Below are 11,794 nucleotides of genomic sequence, written 5' to 3'. Positions count from 1 at the left end.
TAGCCTTTCAGAATTGTGAAAGGTTTATGCCAAGAAGCACAAAATGAATAGCACATGGTGGATACAACAGCCCATAGCTCGAAAAGACCTCTATGTTGGACATTGAGTTATAGAGTCAGAGTAATATAGCATGGAAACGGGCCCTTTTGCCCAGACTGGTCTGTGCTGACCATGGTGCCTACATTTGGTCCATATCCCTCTAAACCATTCCCATCCATGTATCTAAACAAATGATTTTTAAATGTTGCGATTGTACCTGTCTCGACCACATTTTCTGGCAGTGCATTCCATATATGCACCATTCTCTGCGTGAAGACATTACCCTTCAGGTTCTTCTTAAATCTTTCTCCTCTCACCTTAAACCTATGCCCTCTAGTTTTCAACTCCCCATCCCTGGGAAAAAGACTATGTGCGTTCATCCTATCTATGCCCATCATGATTTCATACACCTCCAAAAGGTCACCCCTTATTCTCCTTCGTTGCAAGGAATAACATCCTATCCCAGCCAACCTCACCCCGTAACTCAGGTGTACTAGTCCTGGCAATATCCTCATAAATCTTCTTTGTAAATATTCCAGTTTAAACTATGTCTTTCTTACAACAGGGCAACTAAAATCAATGACTTATACAACAGTAACCATAATGTCCCAACTCCTATATTCAATGCCTCGACTGATGAAGGCCAGCATCTTAAATGCCTTCTTCACCACCCTGTCCATCTGGGATGCTGCTTACAATGAACTATGTACTTGTACTCGTAGGTCCCTCTGTTCCACAACACTCCTCAGCACCTTATAATTTACTGTATAAGTTCTACCTTGGTTTGATTTTCCAAAGTGCAACACCTCACATTCATATGTATTAAATTGCATTTGCCAATCCTCAGCCCACTTCCCCATCTGATCAAGATCCCTCTGTAATTTTTGATAACCTTCCTCACTCTCAACAATACCTCCTAATTTTGCATCATCCACAAACTTACTAATCATGCCTTGTACATTCAAATCCAGATCATTTATGTAAATAGCAAATAACAAAGGTTCCAGCACCGAACGCTGTGGCAGACTATTAGTTACAGGCCTCCAGTCTGAGAAACAACGTTCAACCATCATCCTCTGCTTCCTACCATTGAGCCAATTTTGAATCCAATTAGTTAGTTCTCCTTGGATCCCATGCGACCTAATCTTCATGACTTGCCTGCCTTGCGGGACCTAGTCAAAGGTCTTACTAAGGTCTCTATATAAACATCCACTGCCCTACCCTCATCCATCTTCTTGGTTACCTCTTCAAAAAGCTCTGAAAGATTTGTCAGACATGACTCCCAGGAACAAATCCATGCTGACTATCCAAACAAAAACAGAAGTTACTGGAAAAGCTCAACAGGTCAGGCAGCATCTGTGAAGAAAAAATCAGAGTTAACATTTAGGATCCGGTGACTCTTCGTTAGACTGTTGAGGCTGCAAATACCTCCACTCTGGTAATATGTACGTGGTCCAAAACATCTCCATTTGTTTCCCTTATTCCCCTAGCATCCATGATTCTGACCTCAGTAAACATTGAGGAGAAATATTCATTAAAAATCTCACCCATGTGTGGCTCCACATATAGAAGACCATGCTGATCTTTAAAGGGACCTATTCTCTCCCCAGCCACCCTCTTACTCTTAATATAGGTGTAAGAACTCTTGGGATTAACCCCAACCTTATCTGCCAGATCCATCTCATCTCGTCTTTTTGCTCTTCTGATTTCTTAAATGTGCTCCTACACTTTTTAAAGCCATCTATGGATTCACTAGAGCCTGACAGCTTAAACCCAATGTATGCATTCTTTCTCCTGACCAGAGCCTCAATATCTCTCCTCAGCCAGGGATCCCTAAACCTGCCAGCTTTTGCCTTCACCCTAAAAGGGACATGCTGTCCCTGGACTCTTGATATCACACTTTTAAAAACCTCCTATTTGTCAGTTGTTCCTTTTCCCTCAAACAGACTCACCCATTTGACCTCTGCTAGATCCTGCCTAATGGCCTCAAAATGCTTCAGTTTAGCACGTTAACATGGGGACACGTCCTAACTTTTTCCATAACCATGTTAAAACTAAGAGAGTTATGGTCGTTGGATCCAAAGTGCTCTCTGACTGACACTTCAGTCACTTGCCCAAACTTGTTTTCTAAGAGAAGGTCCAGTGTTGAACCATCCCCAGTACTGCCCTTCACATACTGACTTAGGAAACTTTCTTGGACACATTTGACAAATTCCACCCCTTCTGAGCTTTTTACACTCTGGTTGGCCCAGTTGATACAGGGGAAATTAAAATCACCAAACAATACTACTCTATTACTCCGACAGGTATCTGCAATTTCTCTACATATCTGCTCCTCTAGTATTTGCTGCTATTTGGGGGTCTACAATACTGTCCCAAGAAAGTGACCATCTCCTTCTTATTTCTAAGTTCTAACCATATAGCCTCACTGATGACCTCTGAAGAATATCCTCTCTAAGCACTATTGTTATGTCATCCCTTATCAAGAGGGCAACTTCCTCTCATCATTTACTTGTACTTCCATCATGGCTGTAGCTTCTGTATCCTGGATCATTCAGCTGCAGCATTATAATCGTAGTTGCCGGTGCAGTTCAAGGTGCAGCACTGAAGTGCAGAAGCATCCTGTAAGTGGATCAGAGACGTGCAATGACGGCTGATAGAGACTGGAACATGTCAGATGCCAACATTTGTAGGTGTGGAATGCTATGGACTTATGCTATGCAGCATTTCCAAGATGTTAGTGCCTGGTGTGAAATTCCATCATGCTAAATACTAGAACAAATGTCTCACACATTTTATTGGAATATTTGGTTTGTGCAGATGGTAAAATCAGAGGGCAGCTGAGTCATCACAGCGGAATTCTGGGAGACATTGCCACAGTCATCATGACTATAGAGAAGACCTCTGCAGGACACCCTCTGTGAGACAGTGAAGGAGAGCAGTGGATCAGAGGGTAGCTGAGAGTTATTGCAATGGAGCTCTAGGAGAAATTGACACAGTCATCATGACTATAGAGAAGACCTCTGCAGGACACCCTCTGTGAGACAGTGAAGGAGAGCAGTGGATCAGAGGGTAGCTGAGAGTTATTGCAATGGAGCTCTAGGAGAAATTGACACAGTCATCATGACTATAGAGAAGACCTCTGCAGGACACCCTCTGTGAGACAGTGAAGGAGAGCAGTGGATCAGAGGGTAGCTGAGAGTTATTGCAATGGAGCTCTAGGAGAAATTGACACAGTCATCATGACTATAGAGAAGACCTCTGCAGGACACCCTCTGTGAGACAGTGAAGGAGAGCAGTGGATCAGAGGGTAGCTGAGAGTTATTGCAATGGAGCTCTAGGAGAAATTGACACAGTCATCATGACTGTACAGCAGGTCTGAGAGAACCCATTGCTTTTTGCTTGAAAGTGCTACCATCTGCATAAACCATCTATTCCTATATAAAGTGAGAGACATTAGCCTTATTATTTATCATGATGGAATTTCACACTTATTTAGTGAGAAATTTACCTGGCAAAGAGATCATTAATGGATGACAGACTAAATATTGTGTCAAATATCAGCCTTACCAGACATAGTACTTGCATCTTTGAATAAAACATTCATAGATTCCAGCTGTACTCCAGAGATCTAAGCATAAACAATGTGTTCAGGGAATGCTACTTTTTTGGATGTATTGTGTTTCTGATGTTAAAGTGAAGTTTCATTTGTTCTCTTGGAAGGACATGAAAGATTCCAGGCCTTGAAAAGCATGTGAGGTCTGTGTGTACTGACAATCAATCATCATTAAACAATTTATATAGTCACATACCTCTTACTTTTTGTAAAATTTCACTGTGAGAAAATCACCTGTTGTGCTTCCCTAAATTTAAACAATGGTTATAGGTGGATTTTTATAGGTGTCTGAGCCATGGGTTCTGGTGAAGTGTGTGGCAAAATCAAGTGATCAGTGCTGTGCAGACCTTCTCAACATCAGGAGCAAACGTGCTTTTTAAAAAACTTTTCACAAACATCATGGCTAGATCCTTGCTAGACAGAGTCATGTTGCCAATTTGGCTGTGATTAATGGTTGTGAATCTTCTTAAACCTTCTTAAGAGCTCAAATTGCTTCAGCTCGAAGGGCCAAATGGTCTCCTCCTGCTCCTACCTTCAATGTTAACATTCAGTTTCCAATTTTTCAAACTCACCAAACACACTTGACGTCAGGAAAACTCGATAAAGAAACCAGACTCCAACATCTCAGGTCATTCTATTGACAGTAGCCACAAGGACCCCATGTCTATATATTGGAATCTGACATGTGATTACATGTGATTACAACCTTACAATACATCTCTGATTCACTTGCTTTAAACAAGCCCTCACTCAGGTTTTCCAAGCAGTGTCAGTCAAGGGCAATCATTATACCAGTCCAGGCCCAGCATGGGGTGGCCAAAGTCAAAATTCTGTCTTCATAAGGAGTAAGGAACTGAATGATGGGCAGTACGTCATCCATTTTTACTCTTTCTGCCCTGTGGGGGGGCTATTTCCTAATAGAATGCAAGGTAGGTATTACAGGAGATTAAATTGCATGGCACAGATAGCGCAGGCGAGGAAGTCTCCTGAGTAAGTGAACAGACAGCACGGAGGGCATACAGGATGAGTGATTTTGGGCGTTGAGGGGGTGACAGCAAGTGGGGAAGAAGTTGCAGACAATATGAGAGTAATTAAGCATAACCCTTGGTGGAAGCTGGGAATAGTAGCAGAAAAAGTGAGGTATCAGAGAGAAGATGATGGTGCAGCATCACCAATTACCCACTCCCGACTTTCTAAAAGACACCTTGCCGGTGATTTCTGATAGAAGAAACTAACATGATCTGATGTAACCTGTTATAAAATCATGCCATTACTGAGGAGAGAGAGGAAGCTGCCCTCATACTAATGAAAAACAATATGTTAATAATAATGACATAGTAGGAACTGCAGATGCTTTAGAATCTGAGATAACAAGGTGTGCAGCTGGATGAACACAGCAGGCCAAGCAGCATCGCAGGAGCAAGAAAGCTGACGTTTCAGGCTTAGACCCTTCTTCAGAAATGGGTGAGGGGAAGGGGTTTCTGAAACAAATACCGAGAGAGGGGGAGGCAGATAGAAGATGGATAGAGGAGAAGATAGGTAGAGAGGAGACAGACTGGTCAAAGAGGAAGGGATGGAGCCAGTAAAGGTGAGTGTAGGTGGGGAGGCAGAGAGGAGATGGGTCAGCCCAGGAAGGACGAACAGGTCATTGGGACGGGATGAGGTTAGTAGGTAGGAGATGGGAGTGGCCTTGGATACCCACATGGGCTCAAGCTATGCCTGCCTCTTTGTAGGTTACGTGCAATAATCCTTCTTCCATACCTACACTGGCCCTAAATCCCACCTCTTCCTCCATTACATTGATGACTGTATCGGAACCACCTCATGCTCCCACGAGGAGCTCAAACAGTTCATCCACATCACCAACACCTTCCATCCCAACCTTAAGTTCACCTGGACCATCTCTAATATCTCTCTTCTCTTCCTGGACCTCTCTGACTCCATCTCCGGCAACCACCTAGAAACCAATATCCATTTCAAGCCCATGACTCCCACAACTACCTAGAATACATCTCCACCTTGCTGCAAAAATGCCATCCCCTATTCCCAATTGCTTCGCCTCTGCCGTATCTGCTCCCAGGACGAGGCATTCCACTCCCATACATCTCAGATGTCCTCATTTTCCAAGGACCATAACTTCCCTCCCTCAATGGTCCAGAACATCCTCAACCGTGTCTCCAGCATTTCCTGCAACTCAACCCTCACACCCTTCCCTGCAATAAAAACCAAAACAGAATCTCCCTCATCCTCACATACCACACCACCAACCTCTGGATCCATCGCATCATCCTCTGACACTTCTGCCATCTGCAATTCGACTCCAGCACCAAAGACATTTTTCCCTCCCCACCCTTATCTACCTTCCAGAGGGACCACTCTCTCCGTGACTCACTTGTCCGCTCCACACTCCCCACCAGCCCAACCACCCCCGGCACTTTTCCCTGCAACAGCAGCAAGTGCTACACCTGCCCCTACACCTCCCCCCTCATCACCATTCCAGGCCCTAAGAGGGCCTTCCATATCAGATGTTCACCTACACATTTGCTAATGTGATATACTGTATCTGCCATTCCCGTTGTAGCCACTTCTACATCGGGGAAACCAAGCAGAGGCTCGGGGACTGCTTTGTGGAACACCTACGCTCGGCTTGCACCAAACAACTGCACCTCCCAGTCACGAACCATTTTAAATCCCCCTCCCACTCCTTGAACGGCATGTCCATCCCAGGCCCCACGAGGTATTTCCACATCAAGCAGATATTCATCTGCACACTTGCTAATGTGGTATACCGCATCCGCTGTTCCCCTTGTGGCCTCCTCTACATCAGGGAAACCAAGCGGAAGCTTGGGAACCGCTTTGCAGAATACCTATGCTCAGTTTGCACTAAACAACTACATCTCCCAGTCGCAAACCATTTCAAGTCCCCCTCCAATTCTGCAGACGACATGTCCACCCTGGATCTCCTGCAGTGCTACAACAATGCTACCCGAAGGTTGCCTGAACAGCTTGGGTTCTGCTTGGGAACCCTCCAGCCCAATATGGACTTCACAAGCTTCAAAATCTCCCCTCCCCCTACCACATCCCAAAACCAACCCAGCTCGTTCCCACCTCCCTAACCTGTCCTTCCTCCCAGCTATTCCCTCCTCCCCCCTCAAGCCCCACCCCCATCTCCTACCCACTAACCCCATCCCGCCCCCCTTGACCTGTCCATCCTCCCTGGACTGACCTGTCTTCTCCCTACCTCCCCACCTACACTCACCTTTACTGACTCCATACCCGCTTCTTTGACCTGTCTGTCTCATCTCCACCTATCTTCTCCTCTATCCATCTTCAATCCGCCTTCCCCTCTCTTCCTATTTATTTCAGAACCGTCTTTCCCTCCCCCATTTCTGATGAAGGGTCTAGGCCCAAAATGTCAGCTTTTCTGCTCCTGCGATGCTGCTTGGCCCACTGTGTTCATCCAGCTCTACCCCTTGTTATCTCTGTTATAAATAATGAAGTGAGTAAGCGACAGCATTGTGAGAATCTTTCAGGCTTGGTGTTACTTCCAAGTGTTTCCAATGTTATTAGGCATCACCAATGATGCATGATATTATTAACAATGAAAGGACTTATCTATTGTTGTTCATACCCATCATTAATGTTTAATATCCAATAAATTATAGAATTTCCATATGCCTCCTCTCCAGCTCACCTCAATATTTCAAATATATCACAATCCTCAATAAAAATATTGCTGTATTAATAGACCTTTTCCCCACTACCCCCACCCGTCGAATTTATCAAAAAACCATACAAAACAATTTTCAGATCACTATGGCGGGATGTTGCAAAGTAAGAATCTTGGTTTTCCTTTCTATGTGGCATCTGAATTTTCGTGTTTTATAAGGGGAGATACCCCAATCACTAAAGATCTTTTCCCGTTCCAGTTTGCCTTCGGTCAAGATAATTAATGAAAAACTGTGACGAAAATCTTTAGAAATGCCTCTGATTTTGTAGCAAGTCAGTACGCAGAGCGAACAATACAGAGCAAGGAACAAGAACACTCACTTCCCTGCGCTTTGAGCCGCGGTGCCCTATTGCCCATGCGCGGATGTGCGCCCCCTGCCCGTCACGAGAAGAAACGGTTTCCAACAACATGGCGCTGGAGTGTAGAGAATGAAAGAGGAAAGAAGAAAGGGAATGCAAGAGCAAGGTCGTTTTCATACTATTTACCGCATGGAGAAACGGGATTTGCAGCTTGAGAAGTTTTCGAGAGATAATCTGTGCGTCAGTAAAAGGTCTGTGTGTGAGTCTGGTCGTTGACCGTTTGCCGTTGAGGTTTCGGGTCTGTGGGCAGCTGTTCGTTGCTTGAGGCAGGAACACACCGGAATGGAAACGGTGCTGGGAGTAGGGCCGAAGAGGAATGGTGGGGTCTGCTTCAAAAAGTAAACGTATCAGCCAAGGAAAAGGTCAATACGTAATTCTGAGGTTTCTGTTTCAGTTAAGCAGATGATTATTTTTGACTTAATCACTTTGCAAATAGGCTTTTTAACACCATCGCTGGCTTTTGTTTAACTTTTCAAAAGCACAAGTTTTGTTTTCTCTGGATTTTAAATGGGTAGCGTTTTAAAATCGATAGGAGTAAGCCATGATGATTGACTGTTCCATGCACATTTTTATTTTTAAGTGTTTAAGACTGAATCAATTTTATTTCACAATTAAGTCTCACTTGGTAGGGTGCAGGATTTGTTTCACGTTTATGTGTAACAAAAGAAAGGTGAATAGATAATATCTTTTGAAACAGTGAAACATATTTGAGGTTAAGTTGAATTTGAAGTGGTGCTAAAGTAAGAAAATCATTAATACAAAATTAGTACAGTAATCAATTGTTTCCTGGATATCTGAGTTAAAAGCAGATCATTTTACAAATACTCAGACTGTCAGCATCTGAAGGGAGAAACTGCTAATATTTCACATCAATGGCTTTAACATCAGAAGACCATGAAACCAATTCTTAATGCTGTTTTTTTTTCCACTGATGCTGCCAGACTTGTTGAGTATTAAATCGCATGTTCTGTTTTCCCATAAAAGTAAACGCATTTATGTCAGTGGGATGCAATATATATATTTTGCATTTTTCAGTTGTGTTGAGCTCTTAGTTTATGAAATGCTTAATGTTAATTGTATTGTAATTGAATATTTATATTTAGGTGGTGGACATTAGCCATGTATTTACTTTTATACAGGAGTAGACTGAAACTGTGGCTCTTGGAGTGATGTATATTTGTAATGTGTATTTGTGTAAGTAAAGCTTAAAAGTGTGACAAAACTATCCTCCAGTTCTGTCTTTGGTATTTTGGACTAGGACATAGTAGTAGGGGATGGTAGCTTAAAGGTGAAAATTGGAAACAGGGAGGAAAATAAAGCTAAAATCTGAGTGCCAATTGGTGGAGATGACAGAGAGCAAATTTATTGATTGCTTTCAGTGTTCTCACAGTTTGAACCACAAAACCGAAAGAAGAATGAATCAGACATGTAGACATGGGTTAATAGTCCGTAAGAGAAATCAACGTATGGTCGACATTTAAATCAGATGTCGATTATTTAATGAGATGGACATCCATCTGTTGGATTGTGATGACTTTTTATATTGTCTAATAGAGTTGTTGGTTGAAATTGCAAGAAGGATGATCTATTAAATGCCTATGCAGCAACATTGGTATTTGATCAGTGGAATTATTCTGTTTTCTGAAATCTAAAAATATTTCCTGGACTTAACTGATTTAACTGAAAGATGACAATTAAGTTTGGGGATCCCTGGATCAGTGCAAAGGTACATCAAATTGGCAGGCAACTGATTATAACTGTTGTCCAGTTCTCAGAAAAAAAAATCTCCAGATCAGATGTCCTCTGCCTTTAAAAAATGGAAAACAGTAATTTCCTTCAGCTTTATGGAACAAATAAGACATTCTCAGGTGACACAAATTGCAGACTCCATGATTGTCAAATTTGAAAACAGTCCAGACACCAAATGCAGGCATAAATACAATGGCAGGATTTAAGACAGACAGGATGAGGGTGAATGGCCCCTTTATCAGATCTGGCTATTAAAGCGAAAAAACAAACTTGAATGACAGTAATGGGCAAATGAGCCAGCACCAAAGAATGTTTAATGTGTGCAGTTCTGGTGAAACACAAAACATCGTTTTGTAATGAATTGCTGTGAGGAGTTGCAGAGTCCTCAAAATGACACATGATGATGACGATGAAAATCATGATGAATTTGAAGAAATTGTACAGCTCACAAGGATTCTGATCCTACAGTGAACGTGTCAGCATGGACTCTGTTAACTGTGTTTGTACTGCGAAAGTATTTGGGACAGCTTGCTTACAATGTTGGAAGTGAGAATTGATGCAAGTCAAGCAATTGGAAAATGGTAAATGCTTTAGGTGCAGTGACGCCACAAAGCAGAATTGTAATTCCAGGTAAAATAGCTTGAGTAAACCATTTTATAAGCACTGATGTAGTTTATAGTGATATACGCTGTTGGATAAACCTGAGGCACACATTAAACTTGATGTGAAACATAAGGTGATTACTTTTGGACAGTGTGCTTATCATCAGTTTACCAACTTAGGACATTGTATTCACTTAATAAAATCTGATGTTCAACATTAAACTTGAAAGGGTTCAGAAAAGATTTACAAGGATGTTGCCAGCACTGGAGGGTTTGAGCTATAGGGAGAGGCTGGGGTTATTTTACATGGAGCATTGGAGGCTGAGGGGTGACCTTGTAAAGGTTTATAAAATCATGAGGGGCATGGATAGGGTGAATAGTCAAAGTCTTTTCCCCCGAGTAAGGGAGTCCAAAACTAGAGGGCATAGGTTTAAGGTAAGTGGGGAAAGATATAAAAGACACCTACGGGGCAACTTTTTTGCATAGAGGGTGGTGTGTGCATGGAATGAACTGACTGGAAGTGATGGAGGCTGGTACAATTACAACATTTCAAAGGAACCTGGATGGATATATAAATAGGAATGGTTTAGAAGTACATGGGCCAAATGCTGGCAAATCGGGCTAGATTAGGATATCCGGTCAGCATGAAAGAGTTGGACCAAAGCGCCCATTTTCATGCTGTACATCTCTTTGACTGTACACGTGTTTATGACACCAGGTAATAACCCTCAGAGATGAAAAGCTACTGATACAAGGTTTCATAGACATGTTGCTCTCCCTCCTTGGCACTAGTTAAAAATCCTCCTAAAAGATACAGGTGTATTTGAGTATATGAGGCTATCAAATCAATTGAGTGAAAAGTGTGCAATCTGTAAAAGCTATCAAAGAATACTATGACATCTAGTCAAAAGTCTTTCACTTGCATGAGACTTTAATGAGGTAGCTTCCCTAGTTTGAGATCTATGGAATAAAAGACAAATATTTTTATCCTACGTTGTAATGATCTGGCAACCACCTCTACCATTTGGTAAGGAGCGGTTAGTGTAGTGATGATGTTACCGGAATAATGTTTTGGAACACCAAGTCCAGATTGTAGTATAGCAACCGATAGAATTAATCTAAAATAAGAGGCTAGTTTGAATAATTTTGACTTGAAATTATTGTATTTTAAAACAGCCTTATAGTTCATTCACTAACATCTTTACAGGAAAGATAAAAAGCAGACCTTATCTGGTGTTTAGGATAATAAAATGTGAGGCTGGATGAACACAGCAGGCCAAGCAGCATCTCAGGAGCACAAAAGCTGACGTTTCGGGCCTAGACCCTTCATCAGAGAGGGGGATGGGGGGAGGGAACTGGAATAAATAGGGAGAGAGGGGGAGGCGGACCGAAGATGGAGAGTAAAGAAGACAGGTGGAGAGGGTGTAGGTGGGGAGGTAGGGAGGGGATAGGTCAGTCCAAGGAGGTGGGATGAGGTTAGTAGCTACTAACCTCATCCCACCTCCTTGACCTGTCCGTCTTCCCTGGACTGACCTATCCCCTCCCTACCTCCCCACCTACACCCTCTCCACCTATCTTCTTTACTCTCCATCTTCGGTCCGCCTCCCCCTCTCTCCCTATTTATTCCAGTTCCCTCCCCCCATCCCCCTCTCTGATGAAGGGTCTAGGTAGGGAGGGGATAGGTCAGTCCAAGGAGGTG

General features: G+C 42.8%; 1 protein-coding gene across 2 annotated transcripts in view; it reads left to right on the top strand.

The window, feature by feature from the left end:
• The first annotated feature begins 7,775 nt into the window (after positions 1–7,775).
• Positions 7,776–11,794, top strand: part of apc (APC regulator of WNT signaling pathway) — a 177,809-nt gene continuing 173,790 nt past the window's right edge. For both annotated transcript variants that reach the window (XM_048526851.2, XM_059644691.1), the window contains exon 1: positions 7,776–7,935. The gene's annotated coding sequence lies outside the window, so the exon portion shown is untranslated. The remainder of the gene's footprint in view (positions 7,936–11,794) is intronic.

The sequence above is a fragment of the Stegostoma tigrinum genome, chromosome 3 (genome assembly GCF_030684315.1).
Source record: "Stegostoma tigrinum isolate sSteTig4 chromosome 3, sSteTig4.hap1, whole genome shotgun sequence".
Lineage (NCBI taxonomy): Eukaryota > Metazoa > Chordata > Chondrichthyes > Orectolobiformes > Stegostomatidae > Stegostoma > Stegostoma tigrinum.
This window is presented reverse-complemented; position numbering and strand designations above follow the sequence as displayed.